This window comes from Ovis canadensis, chromosome 21 (assembly GCF_042477335.2).
Source record: "Ovis canadensis isolate MfBH-ARS-UI-01 breed Bighorn chromosome 21, ARS-UI_OviCan_v2, whole genome shotgun sequence".
Lineage (NCBI taxonomy): Eukaryota > Metazoa > Chordata > Mammalia > Artiodactyla > Bovidae > Ovis > Ovis canadensis.
Window position 1 is genome coordinate 34,327,235 of NC_091265.1, and position 27,098 is coordinate 34,354,332.

The following is a 27,098-nucleotide window of genomic DNA, read 5'->3' on the forward strand; positions in this document are numbered from 1 at the left end:
CCACATTCATGAGAACTTAGAAATGCAGAGGGACCAAATGCCATGCCTGACCTAGATGGATCCAGGTCAGCCAATCATTGCTTTCCTGCCTTTCCCTTTGTTCTGTGTGCCGCCAGGCTTCTATCCTGCAGGAGGTTTATGCTACAGCTGTTTGTGCCAATTAATACAATGCTAATATACCCCTTAATGAAAGCATGGAAACACAGGGTCCCAGCCCATGGCTAATAGTGTCAGCTTTCAAAGTACCTTTTCACTAGGCACCTAGAAACCTTTTGACATTGTTTTTGAAACCATAGAAACAGATGCTGAAAGTGACCCTTGCTTAGGGAATCCCTTCATGTTATGGGATAAGGAAAAAGAAAACCTGAGAGATGGTCAATCTTGTGCCACAGTAACAGTTCCATGCCCCCATTTTAACAATTCTCTTATCTCATGTAAAGATAATTTTGTCCTCTATATTGTGTAGCAGCTAAAAACCCTTGCTACAGACCTAACCATGAATCCTGTGGCCCTACCAATTCTGGACTCTGTGATCTGGGCATAGTTACTTAACCTCTGTAGTTTTAGTTTCCTTATCCTTAAAATGGTACTAACAGTAGTACTTGCTTCATAGGTTTGTTACCAGGATTACAAGACATAATAATTGTAATGCACTTAACAGATTCTGGCACTTAATAATTGTTCTGTAAATGCTGACTGCCATTATTATTGCAGAGGAGGGGAGTGAAAATGAGCCTAATGACCAGGGCTTTAATTTATAGCCCTGTCCTCGAAACCTTTGTTCCCAGTTCTCCTTCAGTTAGAATTTAAGCCTTATAAAAGCAAGGACCTTGTCTACTTGCTTCTCTGTATCCTCAAGTACCTAAAATAATTTTTAGCATATAGTAGTTGCTTAGTAAATATTTGGTGAGTTAATGAATTCTTTTAGGAAATTTTTCTCTGAATATTTTTAGATATGTTTTTTATATATCTGTACATCTACTTTTAGATATTCCAGTGACTGGAATCTTTTTTATTTACAGTTTATGTGAATTTGCACTTGTCTTTTTAGTTTTTGTGTTGTGTCCTGGATCTTCTCAGATGTCTTTGTTTCCCCCTACGCTATAAATCTTTAAGAGTGGAAGACTGTGATCTCTGCTTTGGGGAGTTAGCTCCTATAGCCCCTAATATTGGAGAAGGCAATGGCACCCCACTCCAGTACTCTTGCCTGGAAAATCCCATGGATGGAGGAGCCGGATAGGCTGCAGTCCATGGGGTTGCTAAGAGTCGGACATGGCTGAGTGACTTCACTTTCACTTTTCACTTTCCACTTTCATGCATTGGAAAAGGAAATGGCAACCCACTCCAGTACTCTTGCCTGGAGAATCCCAGGGACGGGGGAGCCTGGTGGGCTGCCGTCTATGGGATCGCACAGAGTTGGACACGACTGAAGCGACTTAGCAGCAGTAGCAGCAGCACCTCCTAATATAATAGTTTTTTGTGCATAGTTATTATGCTTTGTAATTACTGACAAGTGACTCTAAAAATCACTTATATCCATATTAATTTTCAAGCAACCTCAGTATGTGGGACAGCATCACTCCCAGCTCTAGCAAGTTGTGAATTTGTAGGGTCAGTCCTTGGTTGCAAGAGATACTTTATTGCCTTTGTGAATGTTACTCTATGCTTGAAACACTCTCTCCTTCACCTTGCCCCTTCTCTGCCAGATGTCATACTGCTCTTTCTTCAGGGCTGTTTCCTCTGTCAGGTTGGTTTTCTTCCTTTCTTCTGTAGTTAATTCCTTGTTATGTAAATCTCTTCATGGAGGAAGTGGGCAACTTTTGCAAATGGGATGATTGTGTAGGAGGACCTTATACACTGAGGGAAGATTTGATGCAAAGACAAGGAAGGAAACGGTCAGCTGTGGGAATATGACGGTAAATATTATATGTTATCTTTAGTGTAGGGCAGTTTATTGGTCAGGTTCTTATTGATGGGGGCAAGTAACAGAATATACTCTAACAAGTTCAAGGAAAATGGATTTATTAATGGGTACCAGCGAGATTAATGAGTCTTTGGGAGAATGGAAGAAATGAACCCAGGCTGAACTTCCAGGAATAAACTTTCTAAACTGCACCAGAGAACAGAGCTCTTAAGGATGCCACTGTCTTTGCAGCTTTAGAATGCAGAATCAGGAGGCTGTTGCTGCACCTGCTAGATCTAGAACTATGCTGTCTTGGTTGCAGTTTGTTTCAGCAAAAGGGATGTCCTATGCCCAGTCTCTCTCCATTCATCTAATATTGTTCCAAATCATTATCTAGTGTGAGAGCATCTGATTAGCAGAAACAAAAATGACTTGTAGAGGGGAGTCTGGGAGTACTTATTATTTGTCAGATAAAAGTTAGCTGGATTGATAGTTAATAAATATTAAGTGCTTTCGGAGATAAGAAGTGGGATTCTGAGTGTTATGGAATATAATAGAATGGAAGTAAAGAGTGAAAAAAAAGGGAATCTGGGAAATAAAGGGTTTGTTTTTTTCAATCTCTGTAGTACTCAAAGCTTGAAAGGGGTTAGAATAGGTGTTGAGCAAACTGATTTACATATTCTGCTGTAGAGAGTATTCAAGTGGGTTGTACCCTCTTCCAGTTGTTGTTGTTTAGTCACTAAGTCATGTCTGACTGAGTACCAGATTCTGTATCATTTGGAATTCTGTAAGCAGCAATTCCACTCAAATTTGGCATAAATCATAGTGAAATTTATGTCAATTTACAATTGTAACAAGATAAAAGTAAAAGCTTGTGTTACTTTTATCACCAAGTTGCCTTCCATCATGGTGGTAAATTGATGGAAACGGAGGAGCTAAATTTCTTTGTTAACCAGTGGATGAGAGAGATACATAGACAGAAGGGTCAGGGGAAAGGGAGGGAGACAGGGAGAGAGGCAGAAAGAGGCAGAGAGACAGACAGACACTGACCTCATCTCCCAAAATGGACAAAATTTCTTCTCTTTAGTCCAGTTGGACCACCTTAGACCACGTATCCATCCTTGAACAGAGATTCCAGGGATGTGCCAGATGCCAGTTGGTTAAGCCTACGTTCTTGGACTATTCATTGGCAAGAAGAATGGAATTAATGTGTTTGGTTTGGATGTAGAGTGAAGACCTACGCCTGGATCTGGTTTTGGGGCCAGCTTTCCCTTCAGACAGTGGTTTTCAAAAAATGGTCACAAGGAAGAAGGAAAGAAAGAAAGAAAGAAAGAAAGAAAAGTCGCTCAGTTGTGTCCAACTCTTTGCGACCCCATGGACTGTAGCCTACTAGGGTCCTCTGTCCATGGGATTTTCCAGGCAAGAATACTGGAGTGGGTTGCCAGTTCCTTCTGCAGGAGATCTTCCTGACCCAGGGATTGAACCCAGGTTTCCTGCATTGTGGGCAGACGCTTTACCATCTGAGCCACCAGGGAAGCCCATAGTCACTTGGGAGCTTGTTAAAAATGCAAATTCTCAGGGCACGTATCAAAAACTCTGGGTCTAAGAATGTGTGTTTTAACAAGCTCTCCAGGTGATTTTGACTCTGGCAATATACTAAAATTTGAGAACTGCCTTAGTTACATTGGTTACTGAGGAGTGAATACCTGAGAAAAATCAGGGCTCTAATAAGAGAGAGGAAAAGGGGAATGGATGCTGAGCAGCCAGTAGCATCCATTTCAGACCTGTAAAGGTGAGTAGGGATCAATCAGTTCATGATGAATCTTGAACACTTGCCTCTCAAGGCTGTTGTGAGATTTCAGACTAGATAAGGGATGTGTGAGGGACCAGTGAAGGAGATAGATTGTAATAGAGATGCAGTAGAAAGTACATTGAACTTGGAGTCAGAGATTAGGCTCTCATCCTGGTCAGTTTTACCTCTCTGAGCTTCAAATTCCTTTTCTGTAAAATAGGGACTATATAACTACTGAAGTGTTGGGAGAATTAAATGAACAAAGGAATGCAGAAGTGCTTAGTTCATCATTTAGCATATTAATAAGTAAATATTAACTGAAAATAATGATGCTTGGCTAAAGCAGGATGATTTTTATTCTGAGGTCAAGGAGATGTGTGCTCCCTTAGGATTGCCTTTCCTCCTGAGACAGTTCCCTTATTCTCAGTGATTGTTTTAGATCTAATCGTATTCAGATCATATTCATATTCAGGTCAGCTCTAGTTTAGCTGCATGAGCAATGGTTTTCTGCCTCTGCAGTCTTATCCTGAGGGAATTATGTGAATTATTTACTTCAGCTGTCACAGGACTATAGAGGTTTCTTTTTTCTTTTATAACTACCATGTATTGGAGGTCATGTGACCATACATATTTTATGTTCTGCCTTGGCATTTCTTTTTATTTTCTTCTCTGAGGTCTTTTTAATTTGTAAAACTATGCCCTCTTCCTCTTTTGTTTTTTATACATTTCACGTTTTCTAAATATAAAATATTTATAAATTATATTAGATTACAGTGGGAAAGGCGTTTAGGATTGGCTTGGACTCTCTTCCTTACTTTACATATAAAGAAACTAAGACAGGAAAGTGGTTTATCCAGTAATTTATCTTGGGTCCTGCTCCTTAGCCTATTCTGTTTTCTTGGCAAGGAGGAATTACATCTGGGGTTACATTTCATTTTTTGTTCTGTGATATTAATTAGTCAAAAGTCACTTGTAGGTGCATCCCTGGTGGCTCAGTGGTAGAGAATCAGCCTGCCAATGCAGGAGACATGGGTTTGGTCCCTGGTCTGGAAAGCTCCTACATGATACAGAGCAACTAAGCCTGTGCGCCGCAACTATTGAGCCTGTGCTCTAGAGCCAGGAACTGCAACTACTGAGCCCACGCACCCTAGAGCCCGAGCTCTGCAACCAGAGGAGCCACTGCCACGAGAAGCCCGAGTCCTGCAACTAGAGGAAAGCCGCCGGAGCGATGACGACCCAGCGCGGCCCAAAATAAATAAGAAAAAAGCCACTTGTGAATTGTTTTTATCTGATAGTCTACTGTAAACGAAGCAGAACTGATGTCCCAACCTAGGAAGATTACCAAGTGAATAGAAGTGTTGTGAATCCAGCAGTGGGAGGAAGGGCCCTGACATACACACATTCTTCCCTCCTAGACACATTTGACATGTTATCAGATGTGCCACTTATTGGAGATGCCAGCATTGTGTTATTAGGTGGCTTGTGGCCTTTTCTATGTTTACGTCTGGAGTATCTGAGGAAGGAAGGAATGAAATTGAATGGATAATTTCTACTCTGTGGCATAGAGTAGAAATTACCTTATCTGTACTATAAATAACAGTTAATTTTTTTTTTCTTTTAAAGAGTTACTGTTGGGTGGCAAGGAAACCAGAGGAACCGCGTTTCATAGTTTTGTTGGTAGTAATTAAAGTCTATATTTCCAGCTGAAGGGGAGCCTAATGATTATCCAATCTAATACCCTTATTTTATGAATGAGAAAACTAAGGCCAAAAGAAGACAAATTACTCAGTATTATACAATAAGCAAGTTCCAGAGTTAGGACCACATCTCAGCCCTTCTGACTCTGTTAAATATATTTCTGCTACACTGTTCTGCAAGGCAGTGAGTATTAGAGGAAACTTGGAGTAGTGAGAAGAGCACAGATTTGAGGGCAAAAGATCTAAGTAAAATCCACGACTCTGCCACTTACTGGCTTGTTTCTGAGAAAAGTAATACCACTTCTGTAAGTACCAGTTTCTTCCTTTGTAAAACAGGATAATGCTGATACTTTCTTACCTGCTTCATAGGGTTATTACTAGAATAACACGTAAGATGCACTGGAAAAAAGGGATCTTAAGACAGATGTGGCCAATTTGCTTATGGATTTCAGCTGTATCACCTATAAACAGTGATTTTTTGGCAAGTCACTTAATTGCTGTGAACACAGTTTTTCCTTTGTAACACTGGAACAATAGTATTTCTATTGCAGAGTTGTTTTGAGGGCTTTAGTGTATGTAAAACATTCAGAATGGTGCCTGGCACATAATAGATGTTCAGTGAGTGAGTGAGCTCTTCTCAGATGACTTAGTTCTGCCTTCTCAGAACTGTTCCTCTAAAGGCTTAATATGGATATAGCAGAACTTATTCTGTGGCTTTGAAACTATTTTGTAGAGTCTGAATCAGGAACTATAGGTGGGGTAGGGTATGGGCTTTGCTGTTAGTCAGGTTTCCATTCTAAACTGCAGTGGTCTGTAGTCAGACTTTTCAACCCAGGGAAGAGCCTCTGGAGATGGCAGGCATGGGAGCATCAGGTTTCCATTCTAAACTGCAGTGGTCTATAGTCAGACTTTTCAACCCAGGGAAGAGCATCTGGAGATGGCAGGCATGGTGAACTGTTTGAAGAAGAGGTGGAAGAAGCTTGGTGACTGGGAAACTTGGGAGGAAGAATGGAAATGGGACAAATATTGCTCTTCTTGGTCACTACTGCCTGCAGTCCACAGAATATCAGTATGTCAGTACCTCAATTAAAAGTGAAAACTTTTTTTTCATTATGATCTAAGTTTCTGACACTGTAAGTACCTCAAACTTCTGGGACAATATCTAAATCCTCTGTTACTCCAAACACCTGACTTAAAGAGTAGATATGCAATATACTTTTTATTGAAAGAATGAATATCTGAAATGGAGAAGTGCTGTGACCCGTAGGGGTCCATAAATCCCTGGTGGCCACTAATCTCTCACCAGCTCTACCTGGCAGAGATACTTGTATTTAACCAGGTGTTTCTAGTTTTTAACCCTAGCAATTTGAAGGATTTCAGGTCTTGGGATTTTTAAGTTTTGCTCTACTGCTGACTTCCCTTTGCAGTCTTTGTTAGGCCAGACAACTATTTTCTTCAACCCTAGTCTTTCTGTGGCACCTACCAGGTTCCTCTTTCTGGTTTTTAATGCTGGGATGGGGTTTGTGGTTATAATGCATGGGAGCTGGGGCACTTGAGATCTTCATGGTCAGGGAAACTGTATTTCCTCAGACATTCCAGGATTATGGGAAAGTGTAATGCTGAGGAGTTCTCTCCCCCTCCCCTCACAAAAAGGATATTCTCATATAAGTCATTAATTAATTAATGCATACTAAACGTATATACTGGAGACCAGGCATTCTTTTGGGTGCTTTAAATACATCATCTTGCCAAATGCTAATGAGTAACTCTTTGAGGTAAGCTGATAATATTGCCCTCAGTTACACAGATAAGAAATAAGGAATTTAGATAAAGGAAATGACTTCCCTTAGCTAGCAAAAGGTAGACCTAAGATTTGTATCCATGTCTTTATGACTCAAAGATAATCACTGATTGCTGTGTCTGTCTTCTTCACTAAATGGGAGCTTCCCTGGTGGCTCAGACGGTAAAGCGTCTGCCTGCAATGCGGGAGACTGGGGTTCGATTCCTGGGTCGGGAAGATCCCCTGGAGAAGGAAATGGCAATCCACTCCAGCACTCTTGCCTGGAAAATCCCATGGACAGAGGAGCCTGATAGGCTACAGTCAGTGGGGTTGCAAAGAGTTGGACACGACTGAGCGACTTCATTTTCACTTTCACTTTCTTGAAAGCCAGGGTCTTAATCTGATTCAAATCTGTGTTTCCTATTCTCAGCACAGGAATCGAAACAGAATAGATTTTACTGAACATTTTCTACCCTGGAAAGTCATCAGTTCAGTTGCTCAGTCATGTCTGACTCTTTGCGACCCCATGAACTGCAGCATGCCAGGCCTCCCTGTCCATCACCAGCTCCTGGAGTTTACCCAAACTCATGTCCATTGAGTCGGTGATGCTATCTAACCATCTCATGCTCTGTTGTCTCCTTCTCCTCTTGCCTTCAGTCTTATCCAACATCAGGGTCTTTTCAAATGAGTCAGCTCTTCCCATCAGGTGGCCAAAGTATTGGAGTTTCAGCTTCAACATCAGTCCTTCCAGTGAATACCCAGGACTGATTTTCTTTAGGATGGACTGGTTGGATCTCGTTTCAGTCCAAGGGACTCTAAAGAGTCTTCTCCAACACCACAGTTCAAAAGCATCAATTCTTCTGCACTCAGCTTTCTTTATAGTCCAACTTTCACATCCATACATGACCACTGGAAAAACCATAGCCTTGACTAGACAGACCTTTGTTGGCAAAGTAATGTCTCTGCTTTTGAATATGCTGTCTAGGTTGGTAATAACTTTCCTTCCAGGGAGCAAGCATCTTTTAATTTCATGGCTGCAGTCACCATCTGCAGTGATTTTGGAGCTCCAAAAAATAAAGTCAGCCACTCTTTCCACTGTTTCCCCATCTATATGCCATGAAGTGATGTGACCAGATGCCATGATCTGGAAAGTCATAGATTCAGACATTAGAGCAATCAGGATGAGGTATTAAGAAACTATCTTCTAGTCTATCTTATTTGCCTGGAGATAACCCAGTCCTCAAGGTGAATTTTTTGTAACCTGTGGGATCAAAAAGGAAAGCATTATATACTCTAGAAATCCATAAGAGTAATGCAAACTTTATAATGCTCTAAAGAACTTAGTGTCTCATTGGGAAAATAACACATCCTTTACTGTTCTGTCTTGAGATAAGTAAAAGAGCCTGCCTGAAGTGTAAGGTGTATGCTAAATTGTTTTCAGGCCAAGCTCTCTTTGCCTGTACAGTGAGGTATGGGACTGGATGACCTCTGTGGCTCCCACAGCTCAGACATTTAGATAATGGTCTTAGCAGCTGTTCTACTGCTGCTTCCTCCATTAATGTGATAACAGATCATTGGATGCACTGGATAAGCCTCTCATGTTCTGTCGTCTCACTGTCCCTCTAAGTCTTCTGCCTAGTTTCCCTTAAAGTCTATTGCCTGCTTTAGCTTTCTTTTTTAGACTGTTACTCTGCAGGCTTGTGTTCCCTTTTGAGGCTGAACTGAGTTGTGTAAAGCTTCAGGAAGTGGCAGCAGCACCTTCCTCAAACCTGGTTGCACCAAACACCCATCAAGTCTTGTCTTGTCCTCAAAGAGGAAGAAGCAGCCTGGGTTCCTTAGCCAGTAGATATCAGTTTCTACCTTGAGCTCTCTGTGTTATTTTCACCCCTTAAAGAAAGGCCATTTCTTTTTAAATTCCAAATGCCTCACTTTTTATATTATTAATATTCCTAGGCCATTTTCATTTCCGTTCTCTGGTGAATACTTTCCTCAAGAGTTTCTCAAATGACTACCTCTCTTTGCCTCTCATACCACTTTTCTCTCGACAAAATATTCCTGTGGGTTGGCCCTTCTTTATGCTAATCTTCTGGTCCTGTGTAACCCATTCATTTCTGCTCTCCTCTGAGTTTTCTCACTGTTGCTTAAATAAGCCGTGTGTTCTCTGTCATGTTTCCCTAGCTTGTTTTTCATGGTTTCTTTTGTTTAAGATGTTTTCCTTTGCTTACTGTTCTTTCACTCAACAATCTTCAAGGCCCATTTCAGATATCTCTGTCTCTGGTACCTTCCCTGATACTCTCCTCCTGTTCCAGAGAGAATTAATATCCCCCCCTTTTTAGTGTTTATGTGATAACTTTGTTCCAATGACTGTAAAAAGCATTTACTGTTTTGTATTGTACCTATTTGCATTATATTGTATTGGAATTATTTGTTCACCTGTCCTGTTTCACCCTAAACACTTCTTCAAAGCAATCAGCCCTTTGAATGTGGAAAGTACCTGGTATTTACCAGGTGGTCAATAAAAAAAGAAACTAACATTTATCGAGTGACTTATTGTTGTGCAAGCTGTCTTATATACATAATCTCTATCCTTATACTAGGTCTCTCATGTAGGTATTATGTCCATTTTACATATGAAGAAATTGAGACCCAGAGAGATTGGATTCCGAAGACTAGGATTCAAACCTGTGTGCTGACTCCAAAGCTTGAGCTGTATTTAGAACTATTCTGACTCCTAATTCAGCATTCTTTCTGTGCATATCAAAAAAACACAAATTGAATATGTAGACGTTTAATGCATTGATGGATGAGAGTTCAAATGGGAGTAGGGTTCGAATAGCTGTGGCACTCAATGTTATTGCTGTGTATTAAGAAATGGCCTAAGACTCATTAATGCCTTAATTGGCTCTGTAGGCAATACTATAACTAGGCATTTAAAAATAAATCTGTTTTAGCTGGTTGGCAGATGTAACAACACCTACCTTTGGGCATGTTCTGTTCTAAAAAGGGATGAAAAGCTGCCTCTCTCACACTTTCATAGGCAAGGGGGATGAGCTCAGCTTTGACCTGAAACAGTGTTAGTGCTTTTGAAATCTTTCATTTTCAAGCTTTGTCATATTTTTGTCAGGTGCTGGTAACCTACATCTTCTGCACTGTAGAATCAGACAGTTGGAGCATGAATTGGGATATGGGTTCTTACCCCAGCTGTTTGAAAAGCCTAAGCTCTAACCAGGGAGAGCCTAAACACAAAGTATTTTTTGTAGTTGGTAAAGGAAGACAAAAGGTAGACCTTGGGAAACACCTCTGTCGTCTTCTTTTGTGACATGGGCTATTGAAGTCTGACTAATAGCAAATGAGTTACAGAAAGGTAAAAAAATTAAGACTGGGTTTCAAGCTCTTGTTAGCTCACTGTGAGTTTGAGCAAGTAATTTCTACTTCCTAGGCCTATTCCTTTATGTGTTCTAACCCAGTGATTCTTTCTGGGGAATGTGATCCTGCTGCCCAAGTACCACATATCTCTGTGGCCTAGGGACCATGCAAGGTTTTGGGTTACAGCTTTTTTGCCCTTCTTTTTTGATTACGAATACCCCATTCACTATGGATAGTCTAAAATTTTGTTGAAATATCTCCTCTTCTGACGTCCCCCTCACCCATTCTCTTTGTTTAGGTTTATTCCCCCCGCCCTTTAAAAAAAAATACCTTTACTGTCATTTTAGTGTGATTTTGGGGAAGAACACAGGTAAATGTATTTTTAATCTGCCAAATTTAACTAGAAGCAAACTTTAAAAGAAGTTAAAGAAACAGAAAGTAAAGTTGCATTTATATAATGGAGTTGTGAAAACTTCACCATGAAAATTAATGAGAGGATAAATCTTCTGTCCTAGGTTCAAATCTTGGCTTTGCCATCTACTGGGTATATGGCCTTGGACAAATTACCTCCCTATGTCTCATTTTTGAGATTATTATCATTTTTTTTTAAGTGAAAAGATCTATCAGAAGTTATACTGAGCTAGGAATCAAAATATGATTTTTCTTGTAGCAGACCATGAGACCGTGACCAAATCCTTACCCCTTTTTGGGCCTTAGATTCTCTCTCTGTAGAATGAGGAGATTGACTGCATGTCCTCTGAGTTCTTTTTTCCCTTACTGTTTTAAGGAGTCTGGGATTCTCCTGATTCTTGAAGAGCACTGATCCTTTAATGCTAACTTCCAGTCCCTTTGTACCCTCATTAAGGCCTACATCTTGGGAAAACAGGATTGGTTGTTCTAAAGTCTGTCTGTACCTGCCTACCATACTGACCAGAGCTTGATACTTGAAAAAGAAAAAGAAGGATCACAGTGTACAGATCCATGGCTCTTAGACAACACACAGTAAACAGGCAGCTAGTTGAAAATATTTCAGTTTTTCCCCCTTTTCTTTCTGGTATTAGGACAAGCCAGGGTAATGAGGTCTTAGCATGAGAAAGAGCAGGTTAAAGCTTTTTAAAAAACTTTATTTTGTTTTTTAGTTTTAATTGGAGGACAGTTGCTTTACAGTGAGGTTTTTGCAGCCATAGATTATTGTGTGTCTGCTTTTAGAGGAGAGAGAGGCACTAGAATTGCTGTAACATTCAATGATGAATGTATAATAGAGATGTACAAAGCATTATTTAAGGGAGAAGGAAGAAGGGAGAAGAGACAATAAAGACTCCATAGAGGAGGAGACACTTGAGTGAGAATGAACAAGAGTTTATCAATTTTAAAATATATTGATGTCTTTTAGTGCTTCTTTGCCTTGTCTCTGGATTTTGCACAACCTAGAAGACTCCTCCTTTGGGAATTCACTGGAGCCTATTGGGAACAGAGAAGTTCTTTGGAAATCTGAGTTAGTGTTTTTCTGGTGCTGGCTTAGACTTTTCTTTAACTAGTGGTGACATGGGACAGCAGGATACTTGGCCACACTGTTGTTCTTGGTCTGTTTGAGGTTTGGGTCTGCTAATTCATTTATGTCAGTTAAGCAGAAAGCTGTGTTTGCCGCTTTGAGAGCTACCAAAGTGAATTTCTGAGAGCTGTTTGGAGTCTCCACTTCCTGTCATCACAGGCAGTTGTGGGGTCTTTAGGACCTAATCTATTAGGGTACCTCAGTGATTAATTCTCTTAATGTATCTCACCAGTATATTTTTGCTTTTGGACTAAAAATTGATTCTGTTTTGACTTTGCTACTTTTTTTTCTCAACCTTTGGTGTATTTACAGCCTAATGGTGGGTGGGGGTGGGAAGGAGCCCTGTAAATCAGTAACAAATACAATGGACAAGAGAGAAATGATATTGTATACTTTGAAGAAGATATTACTTCACGATTGCACTAGATGGTCTATAAGCTCTCTCCCAGTCCCAAATAGTACATGGTTCTTTGATTTTGTGAAATTTTTATTTATGAGTACTAGAGAGAATGTGGTATTATCTATATAATAGATACATAAAAATCTCATAAAATTTTTTTGATTTTAAAATAGCTAATTCCAGTGTGACAAAATGATAGAAGTAGGAAAAGTGATTTCCTGGTTATCAAATTCTGAGACAACCAGCAGTGGTGGTTGAGCATTTTCCAGAAAGTAATCAAGTGAGAAAATGTTTCCTGAATACCTTTTCGAAGGTCAGTTTTTCCCTGAAAGTGGTAGATAATACAAAAGATATATGAAATGTTGTTCCTCTCCTTGAGAGGCTTTGATTTCATTAGGAATATAGGATGCATATGCTAAAAAAATTAAATAGTCCCAGCTAATAAACTGGGTACAAACTTTGAGAATTTAGTGAAAGGTAGATGATTAGTTCCCTAGGGCTGCTATAATAAAGTACCACAAACTCGCTGGCTTAGAACAACAGAAAATTACAACCTTACAGTTTTGGAAACCAGAAATCTGAAATCAGAGGTGAGGGCAGGGCTACGCTCCCCTTGAATGTGCAAGAAGAGCAGGATCTGTTCTAGGCTGCTCCCTAGCTTCCGGAAGTCTCAGGCATTCCTTGGCTTGTAGCTGAACATCTTCTCCCTGTGTCTCTTCAGTCTTTTCTCAAAGTGTATCTGTCTGTTGTGTCAAAACTTCCCCTTCTTATAAGGACACAAGTTGTATTAGGTTAGAGCTGACCTTCATGATCTCATTTTAGTTTGATTGCCTCTGTAAAGACCCTATTTCCCACATTCTGATGTACCACAGGTTAGGACTTTAACACATCTTTTTTTTTTTTTTTTGGCAGATACCATTTAAACCCATAACAATGGGGTTTATGGTTAAGGAAAGAACTTGGTCAGGTAAGATTTGAATTAGCAGAGAGAAGTAGAAATGTTATGAGGCAAGTCTTTGCACTATCCAAACAACCCTAATTAGAGAACGCTCCAGGAAATTCATCTTAGTGGAACCAAGTAGTTCTGAGATCCCCAAGCAGGGACATTTGGAGACAAAAGATTACTTGAATTTTTTTCAGTTGTCTTATTCACAGCATACTATTGTGGGCAGCTTTTCTTTTTCTATAAGCAATTTTATTGCTGCATACCACATAACCAGTCTTGACCGTTAGGATGCTGATTGAATGGCCCATAAAAAATTTTCTAGGTAACAGAAATTAAGTTATTTTAACTTAGATGTCATTTATAATAATAGAAAATATTTTGCTTTGTAAATGTAATGAATTTACAAAAAAGTAGATAACTTCACTCAAAGAATTTCACATTAGAAACTGAGGGTGGATCATGACATTTCTTAACCTGTGGCTCTAGGGGTTAGGGCAGTAGTTCTCAAGTGTGGGTACTTCTAGAAGGCTTAAAAGCATATTGATGCTCAGATCCTTCTTCCTCTCCCAATATATATATTTTTGCAGGTGTAGGGGGTGTAGAAGTAGTTATGGGGTTCAGGAATTAGTGTTTTTAAAAAGCATTCCAGGTTTGCATATCTGGTTGTAGCTCACTGGATTGGGGGAATAAGAAGTAAATTGGATTCTTGTCTTTGCTGTGACTTCTGTGCATTCCCTAAAACCTTTGCATCTCAGGTACTTCTGAGAATAAGAAATCTAGATATGTATCTCTGGCATGTACCGGCTGTCTAGTAGCCACAGGCGAATTACTGGAATTCTTTTTGAGTCTCAGTTTTCTCATTTATAGAATAGAGATTTTAAAGAAAATTATTTATTTTGCTGGGCCTTCATTGCTGCGTGGGCTTTTCTCTACTTGTGGGTAGCAGGGACTACTCTCTAGTTGCTGTGCAGGCTTTCCATTGTGGTGGCTTCCCTTGTTGTGGAGCACAGGCTCTAGGGTGCCTGGGTGTCAGTAGTTGCAGCGCTTGGCCTCTAGAAGTGAAGTGAAGTGAAGTTGCTCAGTTGTGTCCAACTCTTTGTGACTCCGTGGACTGTAGCCTACCAGGCTCCTCTGTCCATGGGATTCTCCAGGCAAGAATACTGGAGTGGGTTGCCTTCTCTAGGGGATCTTCCTGACCCAGGGATCGAACCTGGGTCTCCTGCATTGCAGGCAGATGCTTTAACCCTTGAGCCACCAGGGCTCTAGAGTACAGCCTTAATAGTTGCCCTGCAAGGGCTTGGTTGCTCCAAGGCATATGGGATCATCCTGGATCAGGGATCGAACCCTTGTCTCTGGGATTGGCAGGTGGATTCTTTATCAATGAGCCAACAAAGAAGCCTTAGAATGAAGATTATTAAACTACCTTCCAGGGTTGCTGTGGCAGTCAAATATTTCTAGGTACTCAGAATGGTTTGTAGAATCCAAAGTACTCTGTAAATGTGAGGGTTTAGAAAATTTTCAATGGCTGATAACTTGCCCAAGGTGTTGAAATTGCTTGGTGCCCTAGACAGGACTAGATTCCACATTTCCTGAACCTTTCAATTTTCTCATTAACTTGGAAGGTGATTTTTTTCTTCCTGTCTCTTTAATTTATTTAGCTCTTTTGTTAAGTGGGGCCTGTATGCCTTCTGTATTGGATATTTTCAGTTTCCTTGTTGTAGTGAACAGCATATTGGTTTAGTGGAAAGAACATGGTCTTTGGAGTTGTGTGGATATGAAGTTCAATTCTGCCTATCTTACTAACCAAATCAGTTTAACCTCTTTTAGGTTTCAGTTTCTCTATAGGTTAAATACAGCATTAAATGAGAAAATGATGTGATAACACTTAGCACTATGCTTGACTGGTAATTTTTTCTTGTTATTATGAGCAGCAGTGATAGAGGAGGATACTTTTATTTATTTATTTTTAAAATTAATTAATTTATTTTTAAACTACAATTTTATTTTTTTATTTTTATTTTTTTTAATTTTAAAATCTTTAATTCTTACATGCATTCGCAGTTGGATAAGTGGCAGAGAAGTGGCCTTTCCATTTGACTACACTGAGCAGCGTCATCTCCTTTTGGTTACTGTTGGAAGTGGGCTTTGTTGGGTTATCTTCTAGTCTTTGTAACAACTTTAATTTGTATAGTTCCAACTATTTTAAAGATACTTTTACAAATTATTCTCATTTAATCCTCACAGTACTCTGCAAGGAAAATGTCCGTATATATTCACAGAAATCTCAGCTGAGAGAAATTAAGTGACTTGGTCACCCTATGAATAAGCCATGGATACAGTTATTGTTTAAGGGGAAGCTCCAACCCTTGAGGCCTTGGGTTTTGTTTTAGCTGGACTTTTGGTTTCATAACAGGGGCTTTCTGATGTAAACCCAGGAAACCTTAGTTTTGTGGTTGCATTAGTTATCTATTGCTCTCTAAATAAATTACCTCTGAAAATCAACAGCCTTAAAAAATAAACATTTATTATCTCACACAGTCTCTAAGGGTGAGGAATCTTAGAGTGACTAGGCTGAGTGGTTCTGGCTCAGTGTCTCTAATGAGGTTACAGTCAAGCTGTTGCCCAGGACTGCAATTATCTGGAGGCTCAACTGAACCTAGAGAATCCTTTAACATGCTCACTCATCTGGTTGTTGGCCAGCCTCAGTTTCTTGCTGGCTGTTAACAGGCTGACATCTTCAATTCCTTGCCACATGGCCTCTCCATAGGGCAGCTTACAGCCCTTGAGTTAGCCTCCCCACAGTGAGTGATCGGAGGGAGGAGAGAGCCACCAGAACAGAAGGTACAATGTCTTTTATAGTTTGATTTCAGAAATGACACACCTTAACTTCTGCTATATTCTTTTGATCATACATACTGACTCTTCTACCTAATGGGAAACGATACACAGGGTGCAAATATCAGAAGGCAGGGTATTTGTCTTGGAGGCTGGTTATCACAGTTGCAGAGAATCTTTGAAGCCTGGTTAACCATAATATACAGGTGCAGATTCTGTTCCATGTTTCATGCGTGGTAGATGCCAGGAGAATTCCCATATGTCTTTAAGGGATGGTTTCTCAAGATGCAGGGAGCAGAGAATCCTTCAGAAGCCTCCAGAGTCTTAATTATCTACTCTCAGTCTAAGTTGGTAACATAATTATGCCTATTTTTACAGATAGACACTTTACTGAGGGGTTGAGAACATGAGAGGCTTTCTTTGTCGTTGGGTTCTGTGTGGTGAAATTTTCCTTGGAAGTCTGAGCATTATGATTATTTTACCCTTAGAGAAATTTTGCAGAGGGAACTATACAGGTCAGTTCACTTAGTGCTTTTAAAAATACTTTCATATTGATTTGCATGTGATTATTCCAAGGGAGTAGTGTGATGATAAGGGAAATCGGCTGCCCTATAAGTCAGCACCTCTGATTTTTGAGTTCCACTGTTGGCACTGACTGTGTGATCTTGATAAAGACATGTTCTCTCTGAACCCTAGTTTTCTTAAGCATGGAGGTGTTACACTAGAGTCTCAGGGTTTTGAAGTGCAGCCCCACAGAATATGGGGGTGAGAATGGGAAGTGGAAAAGAGGCTGAGGAAGTGGAACTTCCCCATCTCCTTTTCAGGCAGTGCAGCACTACATTTTTATCTGTTTAAGTATTGGTGTTTCTGTAAGATTTGATTGGAAGAAAGGTTGAAAGCCTTCAGAAAAAGTTGGGACCTGAGTGGATTGAGTGATCTTAAAAGACTTCTTTGGGTAAAGAAAGGGGATGGTTTTTCTGATGCCATTGGATAAGCAGTTGTCTCGGGGTGCTGGAGTACCCTCCTTTCTACATTTCTACAATGAAACAGCGGACCTGGAGAAGGAGGGAAGGGGAATGGAAAAGAAAACTCCTTGGGTAATTTTTCCCCTCCAGGATCTGCTAATCTTTCTGTTGTTGTGTAAGGAGAGAACTGTAGAATTTTAAGACTGAATGTTCCCTTTTAGGACATCTAACACAACCTTTACTCCACGTTTAACTTTCTTCTGCAAAGTTCCTGTCAAGCGTCTCTCCAGTATCTGCTTGCATACTTCCATGATGGAGACCTCTCTATCGCTGGAGGCAGATCTTTTCATGGTTTGACACGTTGACTCTTAAAACTAAAATCTGCTGCTCTGTGGGCTTCTAATCACTGGCCTCTCACATGAGGAAGTTTAGGCTCAGGCAGATGAAATGGTATGTCAGGCCATTGTGTGTACATCTTCCCTTCCGCCTCCACCAAGGGGATCAGACAAGAAAGAGACCTATTAGCGTGTTATTGGAGCCCAGATTCATCCTTGTGTCTTTGTAGGTGAGTGGTTTTTATTAAAACTATTTTTTCTTTTTCATGAATTTGCTGAGTTTATTAGGACTAGAATAATTAGAATGTATTAGTCTTCAAATTTACTAGTGTGTGTGTGCATGTGTGTGTGTGTGCCAAGTTGCTTCAGTCGTGTCTGACTCTTTGCGACCCTGTGGACTGTCGACCACCAGGCTCCTCTGTCCATGGGATTCTCCAGGCAAGAATAGTGGAGTGGGTTGCCATGCCCTCCTCCAGATCTTTCCCACCTGGGGATTGAACCCACATCTGTTATGTCTCCTGCATTGGCAGGCAGGTTCTTCACCACTAGTGCCACCTGGGAAGCCCCCAAATATATTAGTACTAGAAAGAAACTTGGTGATCATATGGTCTGTTTTGATTATCATTTTATAGATTAACAACTGAATTCCAGAGAGGAAAACACATCTGCTTAAAGTAATATACAGAAATTCTTATGACAGAACTGAGATTAGGACCTTGGTGTCCTTATCAGGAGCACCTAGTCCTGGATGTCTTTTCATAGACACTCTTATAGAGAAGTTGTACCAAATGCTGGAACTTTTCTTTTTTTTTTTTTTAGTGCCATATGGCTGTGTCCCTTGAGATTTCTATGAGGAGAGACATAGAATCAGTTAAAAATTACATAGATTTTCATCTAAAAATACCATGCTGTTTTTCTACATCACAAGACAAGGTAGATGAATTCCATTCACAAATATTTATAGAGCACCTATAGAAGCTCATTTGCTACATTCTTGAAAATGTCTATGTCAGGTCACAATTCAGAATCTTCATTTTGTGAAGCTTCCAAACTCTTCCCTTCCTCCCCTGACCTCTGTGCTTCGTGGAAATGTTTTTTACAATAGAACTTTTCATGCTGCGTGGGCAGTGTGGTGTGGTGAAAAGAATATGATTGTTGGATTCAAACCAACAGACCTGGGTTGGATCTTGGCTCTAGTAATTCATGTAAAGTGCTTATCAGCATGCTAGACACATAATAAGAGTTCCTGAAATGTTGGCTACTGTTATTGTAATTATTTTTTATCGTTACCCATGTCTTATTTCTCCCTTTAACCTGGGGGCTCTGAAGGGAATTTTTTTTTTTTTTTAAGCTGTACGTCATAACCCATGAGTTGTGAATTTAACATAGTACTCTGGACCAGCATTTTTAAAAAGTGAAAAAACAAAATGTCAAGTATAATATACCAGAGAAAATGTCAGGATATATTATATATTCAAAGAACATGGATTGTCTTTTGAAACTTTTGTCTCAGTTTTATATTTATAGGTGTGTGTATGTGTGTGTGTACTGGTCTCCATCTGAATTGTAGTATTGTAGGTTGTAGTCAAAACAGTTTGATAAATTCTGCTTTATTGAAGAGACTGCTATTTATATCTTTTATTCATAAGGCCTAGCACAGGGTGTGGAACACATCTGATGTGCATGAAATTAAGAAAAGGCAGTCTGAAATTAATTGCTTAATATGCAATACAGACAGTAAATGAGATATAGGATCAAAGAAAGGGGAAATTGTCTTGAGAAACAACTTAGTAAAATAGTTGTGAGCTTAGATTTTTTGTGTCTGAAAGATCTAGGAGTAAATTGCAGCTCTGCTACTCATTGGCCAAGGCAATAGGCAAGTTAACCTCTGCTGGCCTCATTTTCTTCATCTCTAAAATGGAGATAAATAATTACCTCAGGTTGTGAGGATTAAATAAGATAAAGTTGCTACAGTGGCTGACACATAATGAACACTTGCTTAATATTTTCGTGAATGAAAGTGGTCATGGGAGACTTTTTTGAGGCGGCAGGCACTTGTCCTTGAAGTACTGATAAGAATTAGACATGGGAAATGTTTGAAAAGTCCTGCATGTAGACTCTGTTAAAGGTATGTATTACATGTTTTACTCTGTTAAAGGCCTCAGTATTTTTCTCTTACGTGTCCTTTTCCCATGTTTTCTTCACCAAGATACCCACAATCTTTTTTTTCTCTTCAAAACCACTTCCTGCGAAGAAAGTCCAATGTAAGCTGTAACAACTTGCCTTTGGCCCCTCCCTGAGACCGGTTCATTCCCATAGACAGGGAAAAGGAGATTAACCCAAGTTGTCTGACCCAAGTTATACTTTTAGGCAGAACATCTGCCTAACCTCGGGAGACAGTAATAACCCAAGGAGTTTCAGCTTGGCCTCTGCAAGAAGGGACCCAGGGCAGGTAAATGGGAATAAATCTTGGTTTCTTGTCCAAAGCCTAGCCTGAAGTTCTAGAGGCAGGTCCTTGCGAAGGTAGGCAATGGAAGGGTGGGGAGAAAGGTCTGCTCTTCTCAGACTTCTGATGATGCTAGGAAAGAAACAGATCTTGTTTTCAAACCTGAGGATGAGGGAGGGAGAGTTGAAGAGGGGAGAGGGCTAGAGAGAGTGGGGAAGAGAAAAAGGAAGTGCTTGTTAGGTATCTGAATTAGCTGTGGAAGGAGCACCAGTATGCACTCCAGTGCTGGCTTTCCTACTGAGTTTCTGTTCTTTTGTAAACTGCTTGCCTGTTTTAGCTCTGTAAGGAGCTCTCTAAAGTCTGTTTCAGGTCTAAAACTTTTCTATCTATTTAATAGCATCTAGAAGAAAAATTCAGATAAAATACTCTAGGAGTCTGGAGGAGAGAGAGAACTTCTGTTTGATTTGTTTGGTCTGTATTGGAATTTCTCAGTGTTGAGACTAATGATATTTTAGATCATACATTTTTATGTTGGGGGCTCAGGCCTATATATTATAGGATGTTTAGCTGCATCCTTGTCCTCTACCCCATAGTATCTACCCCCACTCCAGTTGTGATAATTAGGAATGTCTCTGCTGCTGCTGCTGCTGCTGCTAAGTCACTTTAGTCGTGTCTGACTATATGCGACCCCGTAGACGGCAGCCCACCAGGCTCCCCTATCCCTGGGATTCTCCAGGCAAGAACACTGGAGTGGGCTGCCATTTCCTTCTCTAATGCGTGAGAGTGAAAAGTGAAAGTGAAGTCGCTCCATCATGTCCGACTCTTCGCGACCCCATGGACTTCAGCCTACCAGGCTCCTCTGTCCATGGGATTTTCCAGGCCAGAGTACTGGAGTAGGGTGCCATTGCCTTCTCTGAGGAATGTCTCTAGACATTGCCAGATATCCCCTAGGGAATAAGATCGCCCCCTGATTGAAAACCAGTGGTCTGTATACATACAAATTGTGGGGACAGCTAAAAGTTAAAATTAATGATGATGATGTTGTTGTTCTTTGTCACTAAGTTGTATCCAACTCTTTGTGACCCCATGGACTGCACCTTGCCAGGCTCCCTTGTCCTTCACTACTTCTTGGAGTTTGCTGAAATTCATGTGCATTGAGTCAGTGATGCTGTCTAACCATCTCATCTTCTGCCGCTGTCTTCTTTTGCCCTCGGTCTTTCCCAGCATCAGGATCTTTTCCAGTGAGTCAGTTCTTTGCATCAGGTGGCCAAAGTATTGGAGCATTAGCTTCAGCATCTGTCCTTCCAATGAATATTCAGGGTTGATTTCCTTTAGGATTGACTGGTTTGATCTTGAAATTGAGGGAGTCTCAAGAGTCTTCTCTAGCACCACAATTCGAAAGCATCAGTTCTTCAGTGCTCAGCCTTCTTTATGGCCCACCTCTTACATCCATATGTGACTACTGGGAAAACCATAGCTTTGACTATATGGGCCTTTAAGATGAATTTGATGATGATGATGATGATGATAAAAAAAATCTCATGGCAAGTACTATGTGCCAGACACTATTCTAAGGCTTTAAATATATTAACCCACTTAATCTCCATAATAATCCTATGAGTTAGGTACTGTTATTGTCCCTGTTTTACAAATGAATAAACTGAGGGAATAAGGTTAAGTGAATTAATAACTGCTAATATTTTTTATGAAATGCTGTGTCAAGGACTCCACTAAGCACCTTATCTATGTTATCTCATTTAATCCTCACAATCACTCTGTGAGCTGAGTACAGGTGTTATTGCAATTTTACAAATGGGAAAGCTGCACTATCTAATCCGGTACTGAGCACTGCAACACACGGGAATAGATTGGTTCCAGAGTACTTTTTTCTATTTTATCTTCAGAATAGTATTGTGAAGTAGATAGAATTATCTCCATGTTATAGTTGTAGACACTGAAGTTAAGAGAAAGGGGAAGAAACTGGTGAATGGAGCTGGCATTTATTTTGTGTATATATATATATTTTTTTGTGGTTGACCATGATGCTTCTAGCCACACAAATCAGCAGGCAGTTAAGTGAAAACATGCAGCCAAGGAATACCGAGCCCCTATTTATGATGGAGAGCTGAGAGCCACTCCTGATTTGTAATCTAAAGTTTGTTGGTGAGGTTTTCGTCTGCTCTCCTAGGCACTTCCTGATTGACACTGGCTGTGTATCACAAGTTGTAATTATGTTAAAATTGACTTGCTTATTTCTTTTTTAATATCTGAGTTCTGTAGCATTCTATCCTGTAAACTCCTAAATACAGACTTACTTGTAAACAGACTGTTCACCACACTATCTCAGCACAGTGCCTTGTGTGTAGTAGTTACTTTGTGAACTTTCTGAATCAGTAGGCACAGGGGAAGGGAATAAAGTCAGAGAGAATGATTTATTCAAGGTCAAACAGCAATTTGGTAGCAGTTTGGGGACTAGATCTTATTTTTCCTATCTTTAGAACAGGAATTCTTTGTAAAACATTGTACTGCCTGCCATGTACCTGTCGTACAGTTGAGATTATATGGACTTACTTTGTGGCCTTAGGCAAATCCATTGATTTTCCCTTCTATAAACAAAAGTATTAAACAGCTGCTCATTTCTCCTTTCCATCTTTGGTTGCCCACCAGTAGTATCCTGGTGTGGCCTGCAACCACAGGATAAGTGTCTACTGAGAACCAGGGACACTCCATTCTCCTTGCCAACCAGATAGAAATCATGTTACCTCTCCTGAACAGTGACTTCATAGTTCAGTGATGATGTGGTGGTGAGGGTATAAGGGTTGAAACAAAGTAGGTTTTGGCTCTAGGGGAAGAAGGCAGTTAGGTATCTACTTACATCTCTTCTTTTTTCAGTATCGCAACTAAGTTTCTATGTTCATAACTTTAGAGTTTTCTTACTTTTCATTGTACATTTTGTGGTCTGCTCATTTTCTCTTTAGCTTGTAGGAAAAAACCACAAAGCTACCTAAATTAGTTGAGAAAAATGTTCTCTCTATTTCAACTGTTTTGGTCAGTAAAACCAGTGACAAGAAATGTCTATCAAGAGAAAATAACTGTCTTAGGAAATTAGCTGTATGCAGGGCACTTTTCATGTCTGTTTTCTTGCTTCATTTTCCAGTCATTTTGCAAAGGTAGTGATTACTATTATTACCTTAGTTTTACAAATAAAGTAAGGTTCAGGGAGAAGTCATGGTTGATGCAAGTAGAGAGTAGTAGAACTGGGATTTGAACCTAGGTCTGACTCTTAAGATTGGGTGGCGATGAGTGCTCATGTCACTCCATCATAATGTGTTTGTGTTTATCAGCTTTACTGAGACATGATTCACATACCAAAACATTCACTTACTTAAAGTGTACAGTTGAATTTTTTTTTTTTTTTTTAGTATATTCACAGAGTTGTATAGCCATCATCACATACTTCAGTTTTAGAACATTTTGTCCTCCTAAAAGAAACCCTGTATCCATTAGTAGACATTCACCATTCTCCCCCATCCTCATCACTCTGGCCCTGGGCACTTATTAATCTACTTTTTGTTTCTTTAGATTTGATTTGCCTATTTTGGACATTTCATATGAATAGAATCATACAATATGTGGCCTTTTGTACCCTGTTTCTTTCGCTTAGTGTGTTTTCAAGCTTCATCCATGTTGTAACTTGTATCATTTCTTTTTATTGCTGAATAGTATTTGGTGACTTTTTTTTGCTGAATAATGTTTCATTGTATGGATATATCATGTTTTATTAATCTTTTTATCAGTTGATGGGCATTTGGATTGTTTCCACTTTTCTGCTGTTATGAATAATGCTGCTCTGAACTTTTTTGTGTGTGGATGTATATTTTTATTGATCTTAGGTATATATCTAGCAGTGGAATTGTTAGATCATACACTAACCCTATGTTTAACTCATTGAGGAACAGCCTGACTTTCTCCTAAAGGAACTACAGCATTTTATATTCCCATAGCATTGTATGAGGGTTCTAATTTCTCCACATGCTTATAGACACTTACTATTCTCTCTCTCTCTCTTTTTTTAAAATTATCTGTTGGGTATGAAATGGTATCTGTTTTGTGATTTTGATTTGAATTTCCTTAATGACTAATGATGTTGAGCAACTTCTCATGTGCTTATTGACTACTTGTATATCTTTAGATGGGACAGGTGTCTATTTAGATCATTTGTCCATTTTAAAATTGGGTTGTACTCTTACTGTTTTTGTTAAATTCTTTATTTATTCTGGTTACAAGTCCCTCATCAGATACATGGTTTACAAATGTTTTTTCCTATCCCATGGATTGTCTCTTCACTTTCTTGATGCTATTTCTTATAGCACAAAATTTTAAATTTTTATTTAGTTCAATTTATTTAGTTTTTTTTTTTTTTTTTTTGCTTTTGGTACCATATCTAAAAAAACTATTATCTAGTCCAGGATCATGAATATTTACAGCTATGTTTGCTGCTAAAGATTTTGTAGTTTTAGCTTTAATATTTAGAGCTGGGATCCATTTTTAATTACTTGGATATGATGTAGAGGTTCAACTTCATGTCCTGTTGTCCTGGTACCACTTGTTGAAGAATATTCTTTACCCATTGAATTTGTCTTGGCATTTTTGTCATAATCATTTTACTCTTTACCTAAGCATTAATTCTGGAACTCTCAATTCTGTTTTGTTGATCTGTGTATGTTTATCTTTATGCCATTACCACATTGCAGCTTGGTAGTAGGTTTTGAAATTGGGGAGTGTGACTCCTCCACTTCTTTTCTTATTTTTCAAGGTGTACAGATTTTTTACTTCATTCTTTTTGATGCTGTTATAAATGAAATTTTTAAAAATTTCAATGTTTGGCTTATTGAAATTATCTTTATCATACAATTATCTATATAACTGTATAGAAATACATTGCATTTCTATACAATTATATATAATAGATGTATATTATATAGCTATGTAATTGATTTTCATATTGATATTATATCCTGAAACCTAGTCAAACTTGTTTATAATTCTCATACTTTTGTGTGTATGTGTGTTTGTATGTGTATATGTGTGTGCCTGTGTGGGTTCCTCAGAATTTTCTGTGCTGAAGATCATATCATCCCAAATAGAAAACATTTTACTTCTTCCTTTCCAATATGGATGCTTTTACTTCTTTGTCTTGCCTCATTGCTCTGGCTGGAACCATCAGTTCAGTCAGTTCAGTTTAGTCGCTTAGTTGTGTCCGACTCTTTGTGACCCCATGGACTGCAGCACGTCAGGCTTCCCTGTCCATCACCAATTCCCGGAGCTTGCTCAAACTCGTGTCCATTGAGTTGGTGATACCATCCTACCGCCTCTTCTGATGTCATCCCCTTCTCCTCCTGCCTTCAATCTTTCCCAGCATCAGGGTGTTTTCCAGTGAGTCAGTTCTTAGCGTCAGGTGGCCAAGATACTGGAGCTTCAGCTTCAGCATCAGTCTTTCCAATGAATATTCAGGATTGATTTTCTTTAGAATTGACTGGTTTGATCTCCTTGCAGTCCAAGGGACTCTCAAGAATCTTCTCCAACACCACAGTTCAAAAACATCAATTCTTTGGCGCTGAGCTTTCTTTGTATTCCAACTCTCACATCTATACATGACTACTGGAAAAACCATAGCTTTGACCAGATGGACCTTTGTCGGCAAAGTAACGTTTCTGCTTTTTAATATGCTGTCTAGGTTGGTCATAGTTTTTCTTCCAAGGAGCAAGCATCCTTTAATTTCATGACTGCAGTCACCATCTGCAGTGATTTTGGAGCCCAAGAAAATAAAGTCTCTCACTGTTTCCATTGTTTCCCCATCTATTTGCCATGAAGTGATGAGACTGGATGCCCTGATCTTCATTTTTTGAATATTGAGTTTTAAGCCAACTTTTTATATCTCCTCTCTTACTTTCATCAAGAGGCTCTTTAGTTCTTTGCTTTCTTCCATAAGCGTGGTGTCATCTGTGTATCTGAGGTTATTGATATTTCTTCCAGCAGTCTTGATTCCAGCTTGTACTTCATCCAGCCCGGCATTTCACATGATGTATTCTGTGTATAAGTTAAATAAACAGGGTGACAATAAACAGACTTGTACTCCTTTACCAATTTGAAACCAGTCCATTGTTCCATGTCCAGTTCTAACTATGGCTTCTTGACCTGCATACAGATTTCTCAGGAGGCAGGGCAGGTGGTCTAGTATTCCCATCTCTTTAAGAATTTTCCGCAGTTTGTTGTGATCTACATAGTGAAGGGCTTTGGTGTAGTCAGTAAAGCAGAAGTAGATGTTTTTCTGAAATTCTGTTGCTTTTTCTGTGATCCAAAGGATGTTGGCAGTTTGATCTCTGGTCCCTCTGGCTTTTCTAAATCCAGCTTGAACATCTAGATGTTCATGGTTCATGTACTGTTGAAGCCTGGGTTGGAGAATTTTGAGCATTATTTTGCTAGTGTGTGAGATGAGTGCAATTGTGTGGTAGTTTGAACATTCTTTGGCATTGCCTTTCTTTGGGATTGGAATAAAAACTGACCTTTTCCAGTCCTATGGTCTCTACTGAGTTTTCCAAATTTGCTGGCATATTGAGGGCAGCACTTTCACAGCATCATCTTTTAGGATTGGAAATAATAGCTCAACTGGGATTCCAACACCTCCACTAGCTTTGTTCGTAGGGATGCTTCCTAAGGCCTACTTAACTTCACCTTCCAGAATGTCTGGCTCTAGGTGAGTGATCACACCATCATGGTTATCTGGGTCATGAAGATCTTTTTTGTATAGTTCTTCTGTGTGTTCTTGTCACCTCTTCTTAATTACTTCTGCTGTTGTTAGGTCCATACCATTTCTGTCCTTTCTTGTGCCCATCTTTGCATGAAATTTTCCCTTGGTATCTTTAATTTTCTTGAAGAGATCTCTAGTCTTTCTCAGTCTATTGTTTTCCTGTATTTCTTCGCAGTGATTATTGCGGAAGGGTTTCTTATCTCTCCTTGCTATTCTTTGGAACTCTGCATTCAGATGGATATATCTTTCCTTTTCTCCTTTGCCTTTTGC

At 39.5% G+C, this 27,098-nt stretch overlaps 1 protein-coding gene across 19 annotated transcripts in view; it reads left to right on the forward strand.

The window, feature by feature from the left end:
• PAK1 (p21 (RAC1) activated kinase 1) overlaps nucleotides 1-27,098 on the forward strand; it is a 160,997-nt gene that overhangs the window by 16,679 nt on the left and 117,220 nt on the right. Inside the window, exon 3 of one of the 19 annotated variants that reach the window (XM_069564944.1) lies at nucleotides 13,403-13,457. The exons of 10 other annotated variants lie outside the window; for them this stretch is intronic. The gene's annotated coding sequence lies outside the window, so the exon portion shown is untranslated. Of the gene's footprint in view, nucleotides 1-13,402; nucleotides 13,458-17,078; nucleotides 17,802-19,871; nucleotides 20,024-27,098 lie in introns of those variants that run through there. 8 more of the 19 variants (XM_069564938.1, XM_069564940.1, XM_069564951.1 and 5 more) reach the window with 8 other exon arrangements.